Source organism: Podarcis pityusensis, assembly GCF_964106645.2.
Source record: "Podarcis pityusensis genome assembly, chromosome: 17".
Lineage (NCBI taxonomy): Eukaryota > Metazoa > Chordata > Lepidosauria > Squamata > Lacertidae > Podarcis > Podarcis pityusensis.
In genome coordinates this window covers 1085956-1112415 of record NC_138042.1, presented here as the reverse complement: position 1 = coordinate 1112415, position 26460 = coordinate 1085956, and the positions used below count along the sequence as shown (strand labels likewise).

General features: G+C 44.6%; 1 long non-coding RNA gene across 1 annotated transcript; it reads right to left on the bottom strand.

Moving 5' to 3' along the window:
* Positions 1-460: 460 nt before the first annotated feature.
* Positions 461-23932, bottom strand: LOC308467100. The gene is made up of 2 exons (XR_013981134.1): positions 11801-23932; positions 461-505 (listed from the first exon to the last, which is right to left on the bottom strand). It is a non-coding gene; the product is annotated as an uncharacterized lncRNA (long non-coding RNA).
* Positions 23933-26460: the final 2528 nt, after the last annotated feature.

The following is a 26460-nucleotide window of genomic DNA, read 5'->3' as shown; positions in this document are numbered from 1 at the left end:
AGAAATAGATCAGAGTGCATTAAGGAACAAAGAGAATGGCTATGGCAACCACAAATCTGTGCTACTTTTAAAGCAAACAGCTAATGAGTGCTTTGGAGAAAGGAAGAGGAGGAGCGAGGGTTTCACCCACTCATTAGGCCCAAGATTACCAACTTTCTGCTATTTGCTGGCAGGCCTCTCCGCTTAGGTTTTAACAGCTGCATGGCCAGTTGAAGTTCAGAAACAGACGTTCAGCAAGTGAAGACTCCTGCAGTCTTGCAACTGCAAGGCCAGAAGGAGATTCGTTAACTGAATTTCTGGTGGTTGCACAGCTTAAAGGCACAGGAGCCTTGCCCCAAATGAGAATTGACAACCCTAGAGGAGGCCTGACTAATAAATAAATAAAAATAAATAAAAAGTAGAATATTTTAAGAGCATTGGTAGCAGTGACATCTCAAACCCCAGAATAACAACAGCAAGGTTGCTTTAACACATGAAAGGATATATTTTTTAAGTGATGGGTTTCCTGCTGTAATGGTTCTAGGGGTTGCTCGTGCGTAAGCCGGTGCAAACACCTGGCTGGATTGCCTGAGTGAACCTTTTCTGTCCGGACAGCCACTCACCCGTGGCTGTCTCAATCGCTGGCAGAATCCATCAGTGGGCGTTTCTTAAACTTCTTCCAGCAAAGAAGCTCTTTGACGCCTAGTCTCCTCCTACTCTCTCTGCGCGAAAGCCTTCTGCGCAAGGAGGGCGTAGGCAGCGGAGGACCTCTACTCTCCCCGCTGGTCCCCGGCAAGGAGTCATGGGACCGTCTTGCCGCTGTGAGGAGAACCTGAGCTTACAGGGTTAAACAGCTCAGAGTGTACGCCCTGCCTACTGTTGGGAGGGGGGAGGTTCGTCATTTCCGAGAGCCTCAAGCCTTTGTTCTTCTCTCTACTTTCGCTTTTGAGGAAAGAGGACGTGTTTTCACGATGCTGTTCGCTGTGATAGATAATGGATAGTCTGCTGTAAATAAAACTGCTTTTAGCTGCTAAGATCCTGAGTGGACTTTATTTAAGCACACTGAAACAGGCACTGGAGTTTTTGCAGTCTTTCTCTTACCGCTGCCGATCTCTGCTTTGCTCAGAGCATCGGAATGTGGAGTTTGGAATGCAGAGGCCTGGCAAGAGATTGCACAGCGGGAGCGTGCCGGACGCCAGCTTATCTGAGCAATAAATCAATCTGCTTCAAGAGGTTATGGGTGACAGTTACTGCAATTAGAGGAAGCTGCTTTGAAGCTTGAAGTGCTGTGTGCTTAAAAAGGCTGAGAAAGTTGAGAAGCTGCTGTTTTTGCTGCCGGAAGAAAAAAAGTCCTGCTTTGAGGCTTTGCCTGGGAGAAAGCAGGGAGACTGGCTGCAATGCTGTGTGCTGCAAAGAGCCACTGGAGGCCTCTCCGTTGAAGCTGGCTGGTACGCGTGAGTACTCCAAAGCCCCAAGGGGGGACCGGGGGAGGAGATGGCAGAACTCCAGGAGAGTTTCAACGTCCCCTTTGAAAGATTAAATCAGCAAAATTGGGATATCTGTGTTAGAAGAGTAAGGGGGTGGTTTTTGGCCACAGGGCTCTGGAATATAGCCCAGAAGGAGCCGGCCCCACCCATGCCAGTTGCTGCTGAAGATGGCGGAGCAGACCTGGAGGCTGTTTTGCTGGAAGATAGAGAGCAGAGAATGCAAAGAGAGCTCTGCATGTTAAGAGCAAGCGTGGACGCTATGCTGTTGCCCCACCTGGAGGGCGTTGAGTCGGCTCAGGCCGCCTGGCAGGTGCTGAGGAGTCTGTGCAAGAGCTCAGCAGGAGCCCAGGGCCGGGAGAACGCCGAGAGCAGGGAGGAAGCCGAGAGCCCAGAGGGGGCTGCTGGCCATGTTCCTGAAGTTACAGCTGGGAGTAGCTTCTTTGTCTCCGAGGGGCCGTGTGATGTTGAGGCCTACAACCAGAGTGCTGGGGAGCGTGCAGGCCCAGGCTGTGCACCCAAAAGTGGGGGTGCAGGGAACAAAGGAATGGCTGGAGAGGGAGCTGTGAGAGCTGTTGCTACATATCGCCGCTGTTATCGCTGTGGCTCCCCCTCCCATCTGGTGAGAGAATGTCCAGTGGAGGCACAGGAACAGCCGAAGGCCGTCTCCCGTAGCAACCAGATAAAGGGCTCTTCTTCAAAGCGTGGGAAAGGCAAGCCGAAGGCAGCTGGCAGAGACACTGAACGTAAACATTTGGCAGCCTTTATGGCTGCAGTCAAGAGTTGTCAACAGGATGCTGTGCTGGCTTTTGTCATAGACTCAGGTGCTTCCCATCATCTAGTGCCATCTAGTGGATTCCTGGAGAACTGCACCTCTGTAACTTCTGGGAAGACTGTTTGTTTAGCAGATGGGACTCGACACCCACTCACGCAGACTGGCTCACTGTTTTGTTCTTTCTTACAGGATTCAATCCAGGCTTTTGTTGTTCCAGGACTGTCCTGCGCGTTGCTGTCTGCCAGTGCACTTCTTGCTGAGAACTACAGAGTGTGTTTTGAGAACAATAAGTGTTCTATTTCTAAGAATGGACAGCACCTAGTCAGTGTTGAATGTAAAGACAGGTTTTTGTGATAGATGCTTCTTTTGCAGGTCCAGATGACACGGAGGAGGCTCAAGCACAGTGTGCCAACGTTCCAGTTCATGATGCGTGTGCTCACTTATGGCACCGACGCATGGCACACGTGTCCTGGGGGTCAGTGAAGAAGATCCCAGAGTGTACGCAAGGGTGCAAAATGAAATCATGTGCTAAGTTTCTAGATTGCAGCGCGTGCAAGTCTGCAAAGGTGAAAACGTGCACATACCCAAGGTCTGAGAGGGTGACCACTAGGGCTTTTCAGTTAATTCATGCAGATTTGTCTGGTCCTATGTCTGTGAGCAGTATGGGCGGAGCCAAATTTGCGCTGGTTCTGATTGATGACCATACGCGCAACTCCTGGACCTTCACGCTCCGACACAAAAATGAAGCTGCGCCGCTAATCAAAGACTGGATTGCGGCTGTGGAACTGCAGTTTTCCACACGGGTGCAAAACTTTCAGAGCGATCGTGGTGGGGAGTTCACCGGGTCTGCACTGCAAAGTTTCTTCCGCAAAAAGGGGATTCAACACAGGTTGACTTCTCCACACAGTCCCCAACAGAATGGGATCGCGGAACGCAGAAACAGGACTCTAGGGGAGATGTCCGCAGCGCTTTTGTTTGATGCCGGGCTCCCACAGCGCTTTTGGGGGGAGGCTTGACGAACGGCCAACTTTATTCTGAACAGGTCGTTCAATTCAGTGGTAGGTGACACACCGTATTTCTTGCTGCATGGAAAGAAACCGAAAGTGCACTACTTCCGCGTTTTTGGCTGTGAGGCTTGGGTCCTCATACCAAAGGCCAAACGCAAGAAAGGTGAACCCAAGTCCCAAAAGATGATTTTTTGTGGGTATGAGCCAGGGACCAAGGGGTGGAGGTTTGCTTATCCATCAGGGAATCAGTCCAGGATTCTGCTCAGCAACAGTGCTGAATTCTGTGAGCAGAGTGGCTGGGCAAGGATACATGGGAACCCTGACATCCTGTCACAGAGTCTGCTAGACTCTGCTGATGAAGGAGAGGAAGAGGTTGAACCTGCTACTGAGGCTCAGAGCCCAGACCCAGTGCAGGCAGAGGGGAGAACTTCTCCCAAGGCTGTGAAGATTGAGCAACGCAGTGCTCCATCTTCCCCCACAGGTTCGGCTGAGAAGTCCAGAAGGCGCAGTAAGTCAGAGGGGGAGCTCTCTGATGCCAAGGACGTTCTGGCTGGCCCTAGTGGGTCAGAGGGGGTTCCTGAAGTAGTGCTGCGCCGTTCAACTCGGACGACCAAGGGGAAACCTCCTGAAAGGTTTACCGTCACTAGCGTGTGGGTCGGAATGGCACAGTGTGAACCCGAGAGTTTTGAGGATGTTCAGAAACTGCCTCAGGAAGAAGCCAGGAAATGGCATGAGGCGATGCAGAAGGAGATGAACTCAATGGAGTCGCTAGGTGTGTTCTCCCTCACGAAGTTGCCGGTGGGCAAACAGGCCATGGGTAGCCGCTGGGTTTACCGTCTTAAGCCCACAGCGACAGGAGAACCGCAGTATAAGGCCAGATTAGTGGCGAGAGGATTCACGCAGCGCAGGGGGTTGCATTATACGGAAGTTTATGCTCCACCTCTAGGAGTGAATCTCTACGCTTGGTCTTGGCCATTGCTGCACAAAGAGGTTTGCTGGTGCATCACTTTGATGTGGATGTTGCTTACTTGAACTCAGACCTCCAGGAGGATCTGTACATGCTTCCTCCTCCAGGGTTTGAGGGCAATGAGCAAGGTACTGTGTGGAAACTTCACAAGTCATTCATTCATTTAATTTAATTGCATTAGCATACAGCCATAGCAAAATAAGACAATACAAAAATGTTGGAGACAAGCAACCAAGCAAAATTCAAAGCGATATTGCTGGCGTAATGACATTTAAAATACCCTAAGACAATAATACAGAGATTTAGTTGCCAGCGCCAAAAAAAACTAGTATGCGGATATAAGTAAAGCATAAAATGGCCCCAAAATAGGCTCAGCACATTGAGTTAAAAAAGGTAATAAAAGAATTAAAACAGGTCCAGGACTAGGACACACTACCCTGTCAGAGTAGCCCTGAGTTTCAGAGCCTGCACTATGAAGATTGCCACCCCACGTGAAATTTGGGGATTTGCGTCCACAAGAAGTGCTTTCAAACAATCTTCCTTAGATGAAATGGAGGACGGGATCAAGAGGAGGAGCTTAGGTCTTATTGGGTCATAAATAGGGCAGTAGAGAAAGAAATGTATGAAGTCCTCTACTTCATTCATTGTGCATGGACATAGACGCTGAGTAATAGGGGTCTTAGAGTAGATCCCCTGCAGGAAGGCCGTGGGTATAGAATGGAAACGGGCCATTGTAAACGCTCTTCTCAAATTGGGCTCCGTCAGGTCTATCAAGTAGTTGGCAAGTGATCTTACCACTTTCACTTTAGGGAGCCACATGGAGAGGCGAGCTGAGGTGGACTGTGCCCGGTCCATGGCCTCATCTCTTGTAAGAATCCAGGCCCGGATTTTATGTTGGTCCCAAGATGACAGCGTGTCGAGATCTGGGAGGGAGTAGCGTGCAGTGATAGTCTCCATGGCCTTGGACCATTTGTTGGAATAAGAACAAGTTAAAAAGGCTTGCCTGGCTAGTAGGGAACCTGGGGCATTGATTAATTTGCAATAAAAACTAATAATTCTAATGTGGGCTCTCGCAACAATGGAGGGGAGGCCCAGTTCTGTTCTTAACTGTGCAGCAACCGAGCCCTTGGGGAGACCCAGTATCTTTCGTGCAAAAGAGTTTTGTAGAGTCTCCAGCCGTTGAAGTGTTTTTAAATTCCACCCCCAGATTTCAACCCCATACAGTAACATCGGGAGGACTTTGCTGATAAATGCTTTTCTGATTGGTGGAACCAACTGGCTGCCTTTTGCATAGAAGAATTTCTCCAAGGCTTTGATGGTTCTACGGGCAGCCAGGATGGTCATATTTAGGTGAGCTGACCAGCTAAGCCCATGCTGAAAAGTGATTCCCAAATACTTGAATGCTGAGCAATATTCAATAGAGTGGCCCTCAAAATTCCAGAATGACTTCCGAGTTTTCGTGCCAAAAGTAAGAATTTTGGTTTTGGCGAAATTGATTTTGAGGGAATTGGTATCACAATATGTCATGAGCCCTCTGAGCATGTTGTTTAAGCCCTGCTTGGTTAAAGACAGTATCACCATGTCGTCCGCATAGAGTAATATGGGGATCTTGAGCTGTTGTAAAGAAGGGGCAGATTGATTTAGGGCCTGCATAGTTGTAACGATGTCGTTGATATAGAAATTGAATAGAAAAGGGGCCAAGAGGCAGCCCTGTTTGACCACTTTATTCAGAGGGAAAGAATCAGAAAGAGCTCCCAGAGGGCCGAATTTTACTCTGGCCAATATGTCATTATGAATTTCCATAAGAAGGAGGAGGAGTCTCTTATCTATGTTGGTGTAACTAAGCTTCTGCCATAGCCTATCTCTGGGAATGGAGTCAAAAGCGGAGGTCAGGTCCACAAAAGCCGCGTGTAGTTTGCAGTTGAACCTGTTTAGGTATTTATCAATCAGGGTAAATAGAACAAGACATTGGCCAGCTGTGCTGTGACCTTTACGGAAGCCAGCCTGTTCCGGGTGGAATAGCTTTGTTTCTTCTGCCCACTCGATTAATTTCTCTAGCAAGAATCTAGAGTAAACCTTGTATGATATGTCTAGCAGGCTGATAGGTCGATAGTTACACGGATCTTGTGGGTCCCCCTTTTTATGTATTGGGATGACTATGCTCTGTTTCCAATTAGGCGGGATCTTAAGAGTAGCATTAATAGTGGTAAAGAGAGATGCAAAAATAGGGGCCCACCACGTCTGGTTCAATAAGAATACCTCGGGTGGTATCATATCCTCCCCCGGGGATTTATCCCCTGATAGCATGCTAATTAGTTGTACACATCTCTCTGGGGAGACTGGCTCCCAGGTGGGCAAGGCAGATGCAGGAAGAGTGGAAACTGCGTTTACGTCGGAATCTGGGGCGAAATACAGCTGAGCAAAGTGAGAGTGCCAACTGGGTGCTGTGATGTTATTAACGATGAATGAGGGGGGTCTTAAACCTGCATTAATTAAATTCCAGAATTTCTTGTCGTCACGGGTTTTAATGGCCACTGACAATGCCGTCCAGCGTTCTTTCGCAAAGAGCAATTTCTTATGTTGGAGCAACTTCTTGTAGTAAGAACGGAATTGGGCTAACTCCCTGATTTTGCTCTGGGTGCTGTCTGATTTCATATCAGACTGAAGAAATCTAAGCCTACTTCTGTACTGTTTGCATTCTTGGTCGAACCAAGTTTGATGCTTCCAGGTTAGAATCGCACGAGAGGGTTTCGTAAGTGTTGGGAGCAAGTAGGCTAGAATTTGTTGGAAACTTGAGAAATGATTCACATTCATTGTTACCAGCTGAGCTTTCAGGGCTAGGATCTCAGGGGAATTTAGGAGGACTTTTATGTCTTGCTCCAGATAGATATCCCACTTCTTACGACCGGGGGCTAAGGTCAGTGAATCCTGGAGGTGGGGTGAGCTGGGAAGCCCCAGCTGTGTGTGGTGGAAGGAGATGGCAATAGGAAGGTGGTCACTTTCGGTTCTGTTGAACACATTGAAACAATATGCCTTATCATTAAGTGCCGAGGAGGACCAGATATAATCTATAACGCTTGCCCCTCTAGATCCTAGAAAAGTATAGCATCCCCCGGACCAGTCTTTGGGTGTGCCATGCAAGCTGTGCAGCCCGCAGTTAATGGTAAACTCCAGCAGTATGATGCCAGCCCTATTAATGGTCTTGTCATGTGAATTCCACGTAGGAAACCACTCCTCTTCTATGAATAGTTGCGACTTATCGGTGAATGAGCTTATATCTGCTCCGATTCTGGCATTAAAGTCCCCCATTATGAGGATCTCTGACTTTGGGAATTCAGCCACAGATTTATCAAGGATAAATCTTAAATCCTCCCAAAACTGATTTGTATGGGAAGAGGAGTAGGTAGATGGATTGTACAAGTTAACACATATGAAGTCCCCAACCGGGCTGTTAGTGATGTGCAAAGTTTGAATACAATTACTCTCTAACCAAAAGAGAGGAGAGATATTAAGTTGAAGCTCCTGCGAAACAAATGTTACCAGGCCTCCACTAGGGCGCCCATACAAATGTGTTTTGGTCGCAGGAATCACAAAGGCGTCATAGCCCAGTAGGGATGGGGGGGATGAAGATTCTAAGCACCAGGTCTCTTGTATACCCATAATCTGGAATTTCGCTAGAAACTCTTTCATATCCCCGCCATCCTGTTTGGACGTCCATCCCGCCACATTCCAGGATAGCACATTGAAGCGGTTTGAGGTGGGACTATGTGCTAGTCAATTGCTCTGGTTGCTGGTGGGAAAAACATTTCCAAGGGTCTGAGACAGCGCCAGGCGTGATACTGCCGAAGGTATCGAAGGGGTGGTGATTTGATTGATGTGGCCAGTAGGGTCTTCAATAAAACCTAAGCTGTCTCTTTGCGCAGTGGCTTCCTTAACATTTGTGTATTGGTTTGAAGAGGTTGCGGATAAATGAGGTTCTACCAAAAGAGGTTGACTGGCAAAAGACGGGGATATACAGTCATCTGGCTGGACCGCACTGATTGAAGACTCCAGGTCAGGCATAGAAGAATAAGACATTGACAGATTACCAGGATGAGGGGTGTTTGGCACGTTGCTCTTTAAGGCGGGGGACGAAGTAGTTGATTGGAGATCAATTAGTAGAGGTGAAGGGGGTCTGCGTTGCGACGGTATATGAAGAGCTTCCGCCAGGCAGACTGCCATATCATCCGTTGTTGGAGTCCCAGTGATTGGCAGGGGTTTCTGGGGTGTTAGCCCCTTCATGACTGGGTTCCTTTGATTTAATAAGTTGCTATGACCAGGTTTTGAGGAGATTTTCTCTTGAAGTACATGTGTGAGTTGCTTTTTGAGTGTATCAAGCCTGTTTATAACTTCCTGCTGTTCTACTAATGGCAACTCGCCATAGGATGAAATAAGGTCCCTCTCCTCTGAGACAGCCAAATGGCTGGGCCCGCTTTGGTCATGCTTCTCTGTTGCTGGAGTAGATAAACCAGGCAGCTTGGGCTGAGAGGGAGGGTGAGGTTCCCGGGTGGACAGCATGGGTTTCAAGACTATGTCGCGCCTGTCTGGCGAGCGGATACCTTTTTGTACGATGCTACGGAAAAGAGGTTTAATCCTGGTGTCGTTAAAGACTCTCGTTGGAAAGATGCCCCAAGTGGCCAAGAACGCTTTACGCCTGACCAGTATGGAGGGAATTTTTGGTGACTGGAAGGAGAGCAGTACTTTTTGAAACCGATGGTGGTAGTTTAAAAGTTTCACTGTACTGAGGTCAATTTGCAGAGGCCAAATCTGGAGGAGTTGCCTTAGATGATCTTTGACATCTCTCGGATTATTCCACCTTGGGGACCTGGGGTCACTGCTGCGTATAGTTAGACATATTTTGTTTGGTTGTAAAATCAGAGATTGGGAGTCCAATTGAGTTTTTAAGAGGTAACCACCAGTACCACTTTCATGTCTAATGGGGGAGGTACACCTCTGTCCCTTTAAATCCCTCGGAGGCAGAGTATGGTTGCGCTGCAGCTCTAGCAAATGGGCCTCAAGCTTTTGGTGGAGATTATCCACCTGCATGGAGATCCCATTTATGCTCTTAAAGATGCAGCGCAGGGTCCTGGTTATTAATTGGAAATGATCGAGACCCATGCCATCGCCCAGGGCCAAGTCAGACTCCCCCTTCGAGGTGACTTTCACTTCTTCGTCATTATCATTAGCATTATACGATGCCTTCGAATTCACCCCCTCCACATCTATGTCGGCTGTGAGGTCAATTAAAGGATTAAAACGATTGTGAGTTTCAACCGAGTAGCTAACTTCCTCGTTATTTCTGCTACAGTTAAGAAAGAAAGAATCAATCTTGGACTGTTTGGGCCTCGGGGGAGGCATTGCCTCATCCAGGTCCCTTGGCCGCTTGCCATGACCCATAGTGGAGATTAGGAGAAATATCCACAACAATTGGAAGTATCTCAATGCACCCCAGAGAGCACTGTAGGAAGCAGGGGAGTAGCGAGCGAAGAAAAAGTAAGGTAAAGTTCGTTGCTTACTTACAATTCTCAGTCATTAAGGGGAAAGAAAATTGTGCTAAGCTTATCATTCCGGCCCACCGATCCACTCTTTATCCGCAACAAGAGTCACTAAAGTCTGATTCAAGTCTTCTGGCCAAAACAGCAGCACCTGGAGGCAGCTATTTATTTATTTATTTCGCATCAAACAATATGATATACTTGAGAGTCAGGCCACACTGTCATCAACCAGCAGGCAGCTCTCTTTCAAGCTAGTGGTTTGTAGTTAATACCAGGAAACAAGCCCTTAAAAATCTCTTAACACAAAAGTAAGGAAGTTTCCTCAGGAAATTGGTGTTTTCTCAACTTCACAAGTCAATTTACGGCCTGAAGCAGTCGGCCAGGAATTGGAACTTGTGCCTGAATGAAGCTTTGGAGAAGCTAGGTTTCAGGAAGAGTCTTGCTGACAGTTGCCTGTTCCTTAGAGGATCAGGAGACTCACAGGAACTGGTGTTATTTTACGTTGATGACATCATCCATGTTGGAAAGACAGACAAACAGGTGCAGAAGTTTGCCAAAGAGCTTGGGAAACAGTTTCAGCTCAAGAACCTGGGTGCAGTAAAGATCTACCTAGGCGTCCAGATAGCGAGAACTGAGGATGGTAGCTTCTTGCTCAGTCAGAAAGGCAAGATTGAGCAGTTGCTTGAGAAGTTCAGAATGTCCAATTGTGCAGGAGTTCGGACACCCATGGAGACGAACTTCGTGAAAGATAGCCAGCAAACAGAAAGTGCTGAGTTTGAGAATGTTGAGCTCTTTCAGTCAGCTCTAGGTAGTCTGTTGTATCTGTCCCAATGGAGCAGACCAGACATTGCCTTTGCTACCAACCTGCTAAGTAGGGAAGCGTCAAAGCCCAGTGTGAGTGCTTGGCACGGTATCAAGCAGGTACAGCGCTACCTGCAGCATACCAAAGACTTCTGTCTTAAGCTGCCAGCTGAAGGTGAGGCGAAGCTCACATGCTATGCGGACAGTGACTGGGCGAATTCGCAGGACCGCAAGTCTGTGTCTGGGTTGGTGGTAAAGTTTGGGAAGTCACTAGTTGGGTGGAAGTCCCAGAAGCAAAGTCTCATTGCGCTGTCTTCTACTGAGGCTGAATTCAGTGCACTGACAGATTTGTGCCGGGAACTAGAGTTCTATAGATGCTTGGTGCAAGAGATCTATGGGGATTGTAGCTTGCCCATCACGGTTTGGGAAGACAATCAACCCTGTTTGAAATTGGCTGAATCTGCGCAATTTAAGGCCAGAACCAAGCATCTGGACATACGTTTCCAAAATGTGTGTCAGAGTGTTCAGTCAGGTTTGATACGGCTGAAGTACTGTGCCAGTCACAGTAACTTGGCCGGTGGATTTACCAAACCTTTAAGCTTCCAGCGTCATGGGGAGTTTTGTGGTGGTTTGGAGTTGGGGGTAAGTTCTGTACTTACTTTCCCCACAGTAGCGCAGGGCGAGAGGGGGTATGAGGAGAACCTGAGCTTACAGGGTTAAACAGCTCAGAGTGTACGCCCTGCCTACTGTTGGGAGGGGGGAGGTTCGTCATTTCCGAGAGCCTCAAGCCTTTGTTCTTCTCTCTACTTTTGCTTTTGAGGAGAGAGGACGTGTTTTCACGATGCTGTTCGCTGTGATAGATAATGGATAGTCTGCTGTAAATAAAACTGCTTTTAGCTGCTAAGATCCTGAGTGGACTTTATTTAAGCACACTGAAGCAGGCACTGGAGTTTTTGCAGTCTTTCTCTTACCGCTGCCGATCTCTGCTTTGCTCAGAGCATCGGAATGTGGAGTTTGGAATGCAGAGGCCTGGCAAGAGATTGCACAGCGGGAGCGTGCCGGACGCCAGCTTATCTGAGCAATAAATCAATCTGCTTCAAGAGCCGCTTCCCCCATCTGCCCCCCTTCTCCACTGGTGCTGTGCTGATTCTCTTCCCCAGAAGATGGGCTGCCTCTCCCAATCCCGGGACGCTCTCCGGAATCCCTCTGGATTTTGCTCTCTCCCCCCGGCACTGATGGCAGTTCCCTGACACCTGCCTTTGGCATACATACCATAAGCTCATACATTTTTAAAAAATGAACAACACAAACCAATGGATAGATGTAAGTGCTGTCAATGGAAGGATTGCCACATTTCAAGAGGTACAAATCCAGACACAGTTGCTCCAAAATGTTGTTGTTGTTGGGCTTTTGGGGCAATCAGACAGTGGCGTGGCAAGCGCACTTCTGAACTTGCCATCTAGGAGGCAACAAGGAAGCGACCACTGCACAGCACTTCCGCTTCCATCAGGGGGGAAAACTAAATCACGGACATTTACTATTAATTGAAAATTCCCCCCGGGCTCCAATTTAGCCCACACACTCCAGACATTACCAGAAATTTCCGGTATATATGGCGACCCTAGTCAATAGATGTTCCCAACAGTGTTTGAAACCAGTGTGGGATGGAGCCACCCTCTCAACACGGCACCCTCCCCAGTCAGCAGTTACTAGAAGGGCATTTTGAAGAGAGGTGACTAGGGAGGGCAAGAGTCCCGCCTCACCCCTTTAAGGGTGCTGCCCATGCAGGTGCCATGCTTTACAGCAGGTTGTAGCAACTGGGAGAGGGGATGGTATTCCTCAGTCCTGGGACCACCCATGGCTGGTTCTTAGGGTAGGGTCTTATGACTGTATGTACCTCAGTAGGCCTCTAGGGTGGTGCTCTGCAGCAGGAAGCACATGCCGAGTGCAGCTCTGGACAGCTAGCCTCTATCCTCTATGGCAAGACCTGTGGCTCCTTTGTGCCACACACATCCCTGAGCATGGGGAGCGCCATCTGGAGTGTGTGTTAATCTGAAGGGCTCCATGTTTCCCTCTGAAATTCTGGAGCCCGACTGAACTGCACTTCTGCCTACCAATAAATTTCACAAGTCCACCTGAGCAAACTTGAAATCAACAGGACTTACTTTCCTCCAGTGAATGTGAGGAGAACACAATAGTTTAAAACTTCAAAGTGGGGGAAATGAGTGCAGCAACTGCGGGTCGATCCAGGCTGAGTGTTAGGGCTGCTAAATCTCAAAATAAAAAAATACAGTGAGTCCAACAGCAAAGCCCAAGGGGTTTTTTGGGGGGAGAAGCAGTGCCCAATAGTTTTTGACATCTTGGAGTGAATCCTGCTACAAAAACTCATGCTAGATGCACATCTAAAAGCACAGGAGGGTGGGTAGGCCTCACTCAGTGTCTTCCTGGAAACGGGTCCAAAAGCAGAAAATCCAGTGAGACTGGCTTTACGTGTGTGTGTGTGTTTTGGGTTGGCAACACTACTGAGGACACACATTATGTACCTGCCCAGGCACTCTCTGTTTCTCCGCTTCCAATCACCCCTTCCTGAAGCAGCTTTTCTTGGGGTGCTGTAGGGAGCTCTCCAGGTGCTGATAATGTGAGTCAGTTAGGCCCTGAGAAAGAAACTTTAGCAAGGCTGGTTAAGGGCTGCTTCTTGCCTCAGGTGTCATCTCCATTATATAAAGGGAACCCTTCTCAAGAGAGAAAGAAATTTTAGGTTTTGAGGTGGTGGTGGGGAACACAGCACGACTATTTTTTCCTTTGCAATAGATGAAGGTTGTTCAAGAGTTACTGTAGATGGTTTCTGCTCCTCAAGGCCACCATCGTCGTGAGGAGAAGCAAAGGCCTCTCAGACAAGCTGCCCAAGATAGGGAGCTGGGTGCAATTTAGAAGCAGCAGTTTGTCTGAAATATGCCACGTCTCTCTGGGTTCAAACTCACCAACTTCGGCCTTTTGGGGGGGTGGGGGAGAAGAGACTCTGGCCAAAGAAAATACACAGAATGGGAGAAAGCTCCTAGATCATTGCGCATATATACTTGAGTCAAGGCGTATTAAGGCATGAAAGAAATGTGTAATGGTCAAAGTTATAGAGATTCACAAAAAATGAAGCAGCATTCTGTTAATCAGTGAGATGCAGCCACCTTTAACATAGGTGTTTTGTTTTTCAATTCTGCATATTTAGCTTTTTGCTAAGGAAGAAGCAGAAAGAGCTGCTTTGGGCATAGTTCACTGTGGAAAACCAACACAGAAATAAATTGAATTATCACTTTCTAGACTGGCCCAAAGTCAGTTGTTTTAGGAACTGCGTGTGCGTAATCCAGCTACTCAGTGGTTCCATCTTCATCATTCCTGCCCTGCTGGCTTCAGCCAACTAGATGGAGGCAGAGGAGGAGGAGGAAGCAACCACCCTCCTTTACATGTTCTACTCCGAGGAGCTTTTGCTCTTGGGGATGGGGGAGAAATGATTCTGTTTGCCTTTGAAGACAAACCTATTGAATCCACACTCTCCAAAACAATATGTAACCCAAAATAGGTATCCTTCAGAATTCAGTTATCCAGATTTTGTAATTCTCCAAGCAATGCATTTACAAAAATGCACATATTACAGTAAAGTGTGCATTAAAAGAACATATTAGTGAAAAAAATTAAAATGTATATTAGGGGAAATTGCTTCCAAAAAGGTGTACATTAGTCAAAATGGCAGACTAAAATGTGTGTAGTATGCTGAAGAATTATCACGAGGCTGTTGTATTGTTTTTCTTATGCTCAACTTGCAGCAGAAATGTAGGAAATTGGATTTAAGATTAGAAAAATGGGAAACCGAGAGAACTGAAATTAACAAACCTGCCTATCTCTAACTGCTACTGCCACGTCACTCCAGGCAAGCGTACAAGGCAGCCACTCAAGGTCAGCCCTATCAGTAGGCAAGCTGAGGCAGCTGCCTCAGGCAGCTGATTTTGAGTGTCAGGCAATGGCAGCAAATGGTTAGTTATTTAATGAATTCTTTTTGTATTTTTACTACCGGGGTGGGAAAGGAAATTTTCTGCCTTCGGCTCCAAACTACCTTGGCCAGCCCTGGATACTCCTCTGTCTTGTAGAAGGGAAAGCCATTTGCTGTTTGGCTTCCCATAGCAGAATGTCATGGGGCAGCCCTGATAGGCTTCCACCCCATGGTTCCTCCGTTGCCCTGATTGCTGTGTCACACTCATGTGGACTAAGGTAGGAGCAACTGTAGTGAGAGCTCTGTGTCCCCTGTGAAAAACGGTGTGTGTGTCTTTGTTGCCTATAGTTTCCCTCTGCCTGACTGAAGAATCAGCTGCAAAACCACAGCTAGAAATTCCTCATAACTCCTCTCCCTACAGGGACAAACTACACATTACACAGCAACTTGGCATAAGAGAGATATCAAGAAGGCATGGTTTGCATCAGAGAAAGGGAGCAGAAAGGGAACCCTTTATCACCTTCTTCCGTTGACATCTCCCCCCACACTTTTTAGCAATATTAGCACAGGCTGAGGCTATCTGGGAAATGACCGCAGAGAACTGAGAGGATTTGCACATGGGGGGGCAGATACAGAGAAATTTATCAATTCTATTCAATAAATTAAGTTGTAGAGAGGGACACTGCTGTCCAGAAGCCATTAGCTGCAGGCAGTATCCCAGTCCAGAATGAGTCTCCCCCGCCCCCCGCCTCCTCTGATACAGAGCATGTGCATTGGGGTACGCTTCCAGAGTAACATGGCTTTGGGTTATTGAGGCAGGTGCCACTACTCCCACAAAGAGTGACATTTTGTGTGGTTTACATTAAGTAGCCCAAGGGAGAAAGAGGCTTCCAAGAGACTAAAGGATCTGGAAACAGGAAAAAAGAAAGAGTCAGCAATGAAAGGGTTTTGTTGAAAAATAAATTTATTTACAGGGCAGGATCCCAGAGAGAGTCATCATAAAAAATAAAACAGGATCCAAGCCCCAGTGCAGAGGTAACCAGAGAGGAACAGATCCCCATCACCCCTGGCTCAGGGCACCAGACCAGGTCAACAATGAAGAAGATCAGGAAGGGGGAAACTGCAGCACATCTACTTCAGCATGTTGCAGGATCCCAGCAGATTATCTACTTCAGACCAAAGTGCTGAATCCCTGGATTTTGCCTGGGTCTTCCCATGTGTCTCAACCAGTCCCTGCCACATTGGCACTCTGTAGGACTCAAAGTGCCACTGAGATAAAAAGAGAAATCCTGAACAGCACAGACCCAACAAAATTGACAAGTCCTCAAATACAAACAGAAGCATGTTCAAGCGAGGAAGGCAAAAAAAAAAAAAAAGTCACTTCTTTCCACGGACAATTGTTAGTTACTGCAGCAAGTTCCCTTGCTATATATTAGATGAAATTATTTTGGAATCAGTGGTACAAGTCCCTTCCCCACAGCCTGGTCTGAATGGGATGTGAGGCTCAGGGAGAACTGGTGCAAGCATTTTAAAAAGAGGAAGACACCACATTCCCTTCTCTTGGGCACACGTTACTCTATGGCCACATCCAGAGGCTATTCATTTAGATGTGGTCAAGATGTGATCTTGCATCCTCAACAAAGCTTTGCAAAAAGTCTCTTGGCACCTTAACACCATGAGAGATTTAGTGCAGCGCAAAATTTCATTGACTAAAACTCACTTCATTAGATGCCATTTGATTTCATGACTTGTCTTTAAAAGCTTGTATGGCAATATTGTAAGCCACAAGACTGTTAAGTTCAGTTCAGTTTATTAGTCACAACCAAAAAGGTTTTACCCACTGTGACTCTGTTTTGCTTTAACTTGACTTTTCTGCTTGGCCCTGTCTCAACAGACACACTGGCCAACAGACTTAGCTTTGAAATTTGACAATTATTATATTTGTTTATTAGCAGCTTTATACAATATTGTAATTACCAGTGAAGTTAAACCAGCTTCTTCACTTAGCAAATTGAAGCTGGAAAGGTTGGAGAAAGGTCTGCAATTTCCACCTTCTGCCCGTCATGCCTATTATACAGAGATTTTACCTAGTCTCTCTATATAATAACAGCCACTCCCTGGTACCCCATTGTTGCTTTATTCAAATGTCAATGAAACATAAAGGGATCAGTTGGTTTGGGAGACGTAAAGGAGGCTATATATGGAAGGGTTGGGCCTCAGCTGAGGTGAAGAAAGGAAACAATGTGGTTCTAAAAAAATGTTTAGGTAGGGGTACTCTTATTTTAACTCAAGAAAATCGCCAGGAAAGGAAATGAAGCCGCCATCAGAGGTGGTAACAACGAAACTGACCATCACCATGCTAGATTCCAACTCCTACCTCACACATTAAACGCTCGCTTCCATCTAAGGCTCAGGAAACACTGTGCCAGGAAATGGGGCCGCCATCAGGGGTAGCAGCGGAACTTTTTTTTTAGTTTCTTCTCCCGTTAGATTCCCAAAATGTTTAGGGGTATGCGTACCCAGGGGAGAAAGCACTGGTTCTGGTTCTTGCTTCTTCCTGACTCCCCAATAAAAGGGGGGCAGTGCATCAGAAAACTCCTTCTTTTCTCATCCACCAGTGGAGCTCTAGTCTCAGGAAGTGCAAGAGCTGCTCAGCTTACAAGGCTGGAGAAAGAGTTGGGAATAAGCAAAGAAGGGTAGGGGCACACAATCACCCTGTGTATTTAAAGTACATTACTCTCCCCAAATAATACCAGGAAGTGTAGTTTACCCCTCACAGAGCTACAGTTCCCAGCACCCTTAACAAAGTACAGTTCCAAGGTTTATTTTAGGGAAAGCTATGTGCTTTAAATGTATGGCATATGCAGCCCAAGCATGGGAAAAGGCTGGAACCCTAGAAGCTGTACTACCCAGGACAGGATGGGGTTGTGCAGGGTTGTTAAGGCAGCAGAGAGCATTGTTGGCTGCCCACTCTCCACCTTAGAGCAGATTTATGTCACAAGGTGCCATAGGAAGGCACTGGACATAGTAAAAGATCCATCGCATCCTGGTCACTGTCTCTTCGAGCTCTTGCCGTCGGGACGGAGATACAGGACGATGAAGACAAGAACGAGCCGTCTTAAGAACAGCTTCTTTTCCAGAGCGATCTCGGCCCTGAATGGGAAGCCCGGACTTTGAAAGTCATCTAATCTCCCTTGCTGTATTATACTGTATTGATTAATTAGTGTTTTTATGGAGCAGTCAAGTAATTTCGTTGTCCCCGATGGGGGAAATGACAATAAAGATATTATTATTATTATTATTATTATTATTATTATTATTATTAAAAAATCATCAGCTTTTAATTCATACTATGTGATAACTCCACTACCTCCTCATACAGCTTATGATTTCTTTCTCTCAGGATTCTATCAAGTCAGGAAGGGCATATAATGGTACCAAATACAGTTTAGTGAAACTGCTGCTTCAAGTTATTTCTGCTTTGAGAGCTTGCAGCCACACGTCTGATTACTCCTCAATTTCACCATGATGTTGGCATGAAAGGATTCCAACCTGGTGACTCAGCAGTTTCCCTCAAATGTGCACCAGCAGCCCAATCCTGTGAAGAATGCTGTAAGGAAGCCCATTGAAATCAATGGGCACACTTTTAAGCACACTGAACTCCACAAGGGATCAAGCTACAATGTGTACAAGACTCTTGATAAAAACAAAATTACTCCCAATTAGAACATTGCCCCTAAAAATTAAGCACTCCCACTTCTGGGTGCTGCAGAATGGTGGACGGAGCAGGAGCCTGCTCTCTCTGACAGGCTCGGGGTTAGGGGAAGTGCAAAGATGATGCGTACCCCTTAAAAAACCTAAAAGGATTCATATGAGGCTCTTCGGGGTCCTGCTGCCCGAGACGTGGGGTCTCTTGCTCTCCCCCGCTGCTCTGAAAAGGGGAGGGGGCGAGTTCGAGCCGCCGGACAAAGGCTCCAGCGAAGAAAAGCCTCAAGCTCCAGCCAATAGTGCTTACCTTTCCCAAAAACTGTAAAGCTGAAGATACAAAACTTCTGGATTATTTGGAATACCTGGAAAAATTTGATTTATTTGGCAAAGCGATGGGGTGTTAAAAAGGAAGTCCATCCTAGCCGTGGCTTCCTTTACTCTGCATGGGAACATTCTACAAGTGTAAGAGGATCTCTGACTTTCACTTCTTTTCTCCTACTAATACTACCAAAAGATTAAATAGTTAAGAAAATTTGGATAAAGGACTTGACTTTGACCTTATTTAATATAATTTTATAAGGTCAGTTTTTACTTGGCAGGGGGTTGGACTCGATGGCCCTTGTGGTCTTTTCCAACTCTATGATTCTATGATTCTACTTTTATTTTTTATGTTTTTTGACTTTTATTTCTTTTTTTCCTGCTAATGATTAAGTGCTAAAGGATTGATTAATTAAGAAGATTAGATAGGGGACTTGGTTTCAAGTCCACCTCCCCCCCCCCCCATATTTTTTAAATTTATCTTGCAGTGGTGTGAAGGTAAAACCATTCCTTTGTGTTATTTAGAAATGAGTAACCTTCTTGGGGAACTGAGCACCCAGGTCAATTTTGGGAGTTGAAATCTTGCTAAACAATTTTTAATTTCTTTTTTTTAAAAAAATACTTTTTTACTTTGAAAGTTGAGGCATTGAACTGGAGACATTAAATTTGGATTTATGTATTTATTTTAGCAAAAAAGTTGAGACACTGAATTTGATCTCTCTGCTAGGGAATTGTGAATAATATTGAATGACTTGGCTTGATCATCATTTTAGACATTAATTATAAGATATCCAATACACATCTTGTAACCTGACCTGCCAAAAAAAATGGAATCTTTGCTATTATAATTCAATTTTTAAAATATATTTCTTCTTCATTATCATTATCTTGATTGATTTGGGCCTATGGGGAACAAACTAAAAAAAAAGCCTGGGAACACTCCTGGATTGGGCTTTAAGAAGCTGAAGAAATATTCCTCTGGACACTGGATTCCTGGCTCTCTGGTTTTATCATTTTTTTATTTTTATTTTTATCCTGTGAGTTTAACATTGGATTTGATTCCTGAGTGAAGGGTACCCTTTCCCTTTTCTTGTTGGGGGGGATTGAATTTGCCTTTTAAGGTGTTGTTTGGTTGGATTAAGAAAAGCTCAGAGAGTAAAGCCATTTTCCAGGCTTTCTTCCATTCCCCCTGTGTATTTCGTTACAGAGAATGACAGGAAAGACTATAAATAACCTTTCCCTTTGGGTGAGCAGAACTTTGTTTTGAGGACAGTCAGCAAAACAGAAGAAGTGTTTTTAAACAGGGGGAGATAGAAGGGGAGGGGAGGAGAGGGGAGGAGGACATCTGTTGATGGGAAGTTGTAATTGCATCTGGATTTTTTTTTGTTTTCTCTGTTGAAAAGAGAAAGTGTGACACCTAGCAGACAGAAAAAAGTACAATCGATAAAACTTGTGATAAAATTGGGAAAGATTGTGTTAATTAATAGAAATAAACCATAGAATTATAAATATTTAGATATGGCGGCAACCCCCCCCCCCTCCATTCCAACAGGAGCCTCGGTGGCAACTCCAGGACAGGGGAGAAGGGGTTCCGCCCAGGAATTAGAACCAAAAACTGATATTGCAGAGATGATTATGGATTTAAGAAAGGAAATGAGGGAGAATGCAAAAACATTGGGGGGGTCAACTGGATCAGAATACAAAATTTGTACTAGACTTGACAGGACAAATTAAAGAATTGACAAATAAGATGACAGCTTTGGGAATATCAGCACAGGAGCTTAAAACTAAGACACAAAGTTTAAAAGAAAAGACAAAGAAAGCACAGGCAGAGGGAAAAGACTGGATAAAAGATCAAGAGAAATTGAGGAAGGGGTTTGCAGAAGCGAGGGCCTTGCAGGAATCAGCTTGGGATGCAATAGCAGTATTGGAAATGTGCTTCTGGGGAATTCCAGAAGAATGAGAGGAGGATATAGGATCTAAATCAAGCATGGCCAAACTTGGCCCTCCAGCTGTTTTGGGACTACAACTCCCATCATCCCTAGCTAACAGGACCAGTGGGCAGGAGTGATGGGAATTATAGTCCCAAAACAGCTGGAGGGCCAAGTTTGGCCATGCCTGAATTCCAAATTAATTAAGGAGCTGTCAGAATGGACACGGATTCAGGAAGAATTGGTGGGAAATTCGATAGACAGAGCCTTCAGAGTTAAATCAAGTTATGCTTGATTGCCAGGAGATTGCCTAGTAATTTTTAATTCATGTGTAATAAAGGATACAATATTAAAAATGAATTATCAAAAAAGATTACAAATTATCAAAAAAGATTACAAATAGGAGAACAGAATTCAATCATCCTGAAGGAGATACCTATTGGATTACTTTAAAAACTAGCTAATTACAAATTTCTGACATATGCTCTGAAAAGTAATTCCATATAGATGGGAATTCCCAGAAGGGTAAGAAACAAAGGTACAGAGACATATCAGAGGTACAGAAAATTTGGAGAAAGTATAAAAAAGAATTAGGAGAAGTGAAGCCCTTGACAGAAGGCGAAGGGGAGCGAAGACAAGAAGAGGTAGAAAAGCAACAAGACTCGTAATTAGATAACTAGAAATAATAAAATTTTAAAACAAATCAGAATGGTAGATTTAAAAGTATTAACTTGGAATGTAAATGGCCTTAATGGTAAGGCAAAAGGAAATAAAATAGTACATGTGTTGCAAAAACAGAATTTAGATATAATTTACTTAAAAGACACTCATGTAGCTAAAAAAAACATAGAAGAGTCTTGATAAATAAAATAATTGAATTGGAATTTGTAACTCAGAAAAGAGAAAGAAAAGTGGTATCATATGTAAAACCCAAACTGGAGCCAAAACAATTATTTAAGGATGTGAAGAGAAGAATGATTGCAGTACAAATAACATCACAAAGCGAGAAAATAATATTAATTAGAATATATGCACCGAATAAGAGAGTCAGAATTTTTTTAAAATGTTAGAAGATAATATGTTGGAATATATGGACCAGAAGATAATTTTAATGGGAGATACAAATGGGGTAGTCTCCCTAGAGATGGACAGAACAATAAGAAAAACAGAAACAAAGGAAGGGAGACTACCCACAACCTTTTTAAAAATGGTGGAGAATTTTGGTTTGATAGGTATTTGGAGATTTAAACACCCACTGGATAGGGAATTCACATTTTTTTTCAGAACCACACCAGTGCAGTGGAAGAATTGACTCAGTATGGCTCTCGAGAGAATTATTGATACAGGCCTAAAAGGTAGAAACACAACCAAGAACACTTTTGAACCATAATTTAATAATACTTGAATTAAAGGGAGAGAAAAATACCCTGTGTAGATGGAGATTAAATGAGGGACTTCTAGATAACCAGAACATCTTACAAAAAGCAGAAAAAGCACTGAGGGATTATTTTGAGCTAAATTTAAATCAAGAAACAGGCAGAAAGATGGTCTGGGATGCTAGTAAAGCTGTAGAGAGGATTCTTTATCCAACAAAATGCCTATAAGAAAAAAATTAGAGAAGGAGAAAAGAAAGAAGTATTGGAAGAATTGAGTTGGTTAAAAAACCAGGGAAAGTCAATAAAACAAACAATAAAGATGCTACAAACACAATATTCAATTATAATAAATCTGGAAATAGAGTGCAAAATAAAAAGGAGGAAACAGCAAATTTTTGAAAATGCCAATAAGCCAGGTAAATTACTAGCATGGCAGCTAAGGAAAAAACAGGGCATAAATTTAATAAGAATAAGAATAAGAATTTATTAACACCCCACCCATCTGGCTGGGTTTCCCCAGCCACTTTGGGAGGGTCCCAATCAAATATTAAAAACAAAATACAGCATTAAACATTAAAAACTTCCCTAAACAGGGCTGCCTTCAGATGTCTTTTAAAAGTACTTTGAAAGAAACAAAGAGAGATTTGAGGTAGGATGAATTTATCTTTTTGGGGAAGAATATCAGTGATAAAAATGAATGTATTGCCAAGAATGTTATTTTTATTTCAGTCGATACTGGTGATCGGCAGTGCAGGACACTTCAAGGAATGGCAAAAAGATATTTCTAGATTTATTTGGCAGGGGAAGAAACCAAGGATAAAATATAAATTGCTAACAGATGCTTTCGCCTTACCAGATTAAAAATTCTACTATAAGGCATCCTGAATTTGCTGGATCCAGGAATGGATAACATTGAAAAATGCAGATATTTTAGATTTAGAAGGACATGATAATAGATTTGGATGGCATGCATATTTATGGTATGAAAAAGCAAAGGTACACAAAGATTTTCAGAATCATTTAATAAGAAAATCATTTTTTATGGTATGGGAAAAATATAAAAACTTATTAGAACAAAAAAACCACCTTGGTGGCTCTCCCCTTTAGAAGCAATATCTCAGAAAAAAACTGAATATGAGAAGTAATTGGCTGACATATAGAGAGCTGTTAACCAAAGTAGAACACCAAGTAAAACTAAAAGACTATGAGGAGATAAGGGATTTATTAATGGATTGGTTAGAGTTTCACCAACTAAATGATATTTTTAAAAGACAATAAGAAAGGTTTTAATTGTGAGATAGCAAGATTTCAAAAAGATCTATTAGAAAATAATCCCAATTTATTGTCGAAAATGTACAGTTTGCTCTTAGAATGGCATACAAAAGATGAACAGGTCAAGTCAGTAATGATACACTGGGCAAAGGATTTGGGACATAATATTTAGATGGCATATTGGAAAAGGTTATGGAAAACAAACTTGAAATTTACGGCATGTTTGAAATAAAATTATATGAAAATGATGTACTGGTGGTATTTGACTCCTAGTAAGTTAGCAAAAATGTATAGGACAAGTACAAATACCTGCTGGCAATGTAAAGAAAAAGAAGGTACTTTTATCATATGTGGTGGACTTGTAAGGTAATAAAAGCCTTCTGGGAGATGATATATAATGAAATAAAAAAAATGTTTAAAATGCCTTTGTTAAAAAAACAGAAGCTTTCTTATTAGGAATTATAGGTACTAACATCCCAAAGGAGCAGAAAATCCTTTTTATGTATGCGACAACAGCCGCTCGGATGTTACTATCCCAGAGATGGAAAGAAGACAAAGTCCTTACCAGAGAAGAATGGCAAGCTAAGCGGATGCCGAAATGGCAAAGCTGACTGGAAAACCCAGGAACCAAGAGGACAAAATTTTTTAGAATCATAGAATCATAGAGTTGGAAGAGACCACAAGGGCCATCGAGTCCAACCCCCTGCCAAGCAGGAAACACCATCAGAGCACTCCTGACATATGGTTGTCAAGCCTCTGCTTAAAGACCTCCAAAGAAGGAGACTCCACCACACTCCTTAGCAGCAAATTCCACTGTCAAACAGCTCTTACTGTCAGGAGGTTCTTCCTAATGTTTAGGTGGAATCTTCTTTCTTGTAGTTTGGATCCATTGCTCCGTGTCGGCTTCTCTGGAGCAGCAGAAAACAACCTTTCTCCCTCCTCTATGTGACATCCTTTTATATATTTGAACATGGCTATCATATCACCCCTTAACCTCCTCTTCTCCAGGCTAAACATGCCCAGCTCCCTTAGCCGTTCCTCATAAGGCATCGTTTCCAGGCCTTTGACCATTTTGGTTGCCCTCCTCTGGACACGTTCCAGTTTGTCAGTGTCCTTCTTGAACTGTGGTGCCCAGAACTGGACACAGTACTCCAGGTGAGGTCTGACCAGAGCAGAATACAGTGGCACTATTACTTCCCTTGATCTAGATGCTATACTCCTATTGATGCAGCCCAGAAATGCATTGGCTTTTTTAGCTGCCGCGTCACACTGTTGGCTCATGTCAAGTTTGTGGTCAACCAAGACTCCTAGATCCTTTTCACATGTACTGCTCTCAAGCCAGGTGTCACCCATCTTGTATTTGTGCCTCTCATTTTTTTTGCCCAAGTGCAATACTTTACATTTCTCCCTGTTAAAATTCATCTTGTTTGTTTTGGCCCAGTTCTCTAATCTGTCAAGGTCGTTTTGAAGTGTGATCCTGTCCTCTGGGGTGTTAGCCACCCCTCCCAGTTTGGTGTCATCTGCAAATTTGATCAGGATGCCCTTGAGTCCATCATCCAAGTCGTTGATAAAGATGTTGAATAAGACCGGGCCCAAGACAGAACCCTGTGGCACCCCACTAGTCACTCTTCTCCAGGATGAAGAGGAACCATTGATGAGCACCCTTTGGGTTCGGTCAGTCAGCCAGTTACAAATCCACTGAGTGGTAGCATAGTCAAGACCGCATTTTACCAGCTTCTTTACAAGAATATCATGGGGCACCTTGTCAAATGCCTTGCTGAAATCAAGGTAGGCTACATCCACTGCGTTCCCTTCATCTACCAGGCTTGTAATTCTGTCAAAAAATGAGATCAGGTTAGTCTGACATGACTTATTTTTCAGAAATCCATGCTGACTATTGGTGATCACAGCATTCCTTTCTAGGTGCTCACAGACTGTTTGCTTAATGATCTGCTCCAGAATCTTCCCTGGTATTGATGTCAGACTGACTGGGCGGTAATTATTTGGGTCCTCTCTTTCCCCCTTTTTGAAAATAGGGACAACATTTGCCCTCCTCCAGTCTGCTGGGACTTCGCCTATTCTCCAGGAATTCTCAAAGATGACTGCCAGTGGTTCTGAGATCACATCTGCCAGTTCTTTTAATACTCTTGGATGCAGTTCATCTGGCCCTGGAGACTTGAATACATCTAGACTAGCCAAGTATTCTTGTACTATCTCCTTAGTTATTCTGGGCTGTGTTTCCTCTGCTGAATCACTGAACCACTTCTACCCCACTAACCAGGTCATCAACACTGGTTAGGACCAGATCTAAAATGGCTGTTCCTCTTGTTGCTTCTCCCACTTTCTGGACAATGAAGTTGTCTGCAAGGCCAGTGAGGAATCTTGGCTGAGTTTGACATCCAACAAATATCCGGGTAATTGAAGCCCCCATACTACTATCTCCCTTCCTTTTGCATGCTTGGCCAATTGATCAATTGATAGACTCCTACCTTCAGGAGCACTGTCTCCCTCCCCCACATTAGTCAGTTTAAAGCCCTCCTGATGAGGTTTCTGAGATTTTTGGCAAAAACATTCCTCCCAACCGTTGTGAGGTGCAGCCCATCGCTTGCCAGAAGTCCATCTTCAAGAAACTGCAGTCCGTGATCTAAGAATCCAAACCGTTCCTGTTTACACCATTTGCGAAGCCAGCTGTTCACTCCCACTATTTTCCCCTCTCTCCCTGGGCCACCTCGTTCAACTGGAAGGACAGATGAGATGACAATTTGTGCATTTAATTACTTCAATTTCCTGCCCAGAGCCTCGTAGTCTCTTTTGATCTTCTGGAGGCTATTGCTTGCAGTGTCATTGGTTCCCACATGAACCAAGAGGAAGGGGTATTTGTCAGTGGGTTTTATGATTCCTTGCAGTCGTTCAGTTACATCTTGGATCTTAGCCCCAGGGAGACAGCACACTTCCCGAGACATCTTGTCAGGCCCACAGATCACTGCTTCTGTTCCCCTCAGTAGGGAATCCCCTATCACCACTACACACCTCCTCTTAGGTTTGGTTGGGGTTCTTCCGTGAGCTGTTCGTTCCAAGGTCGCCTGCACATTCCCTGAGGACTGACTTTGCTGCTTGTCTTCATATACCTGATCGACTGTAATGAGGGAGAGAGCCTCAAATGGAGTCTGCTCTTCGTCTTCCATGCTAGGGGAGAGGACCTCAAAGCGATTGTGTATTTCTAAACAATCAGAGCGAACCCTGGGCCTTTTACTTCTTTGAGTCACATTTCTCCATATATCTGGCTCCTGTGTTGGTGAACTAGCCTCCTTCTCAGGGGAGTCCCC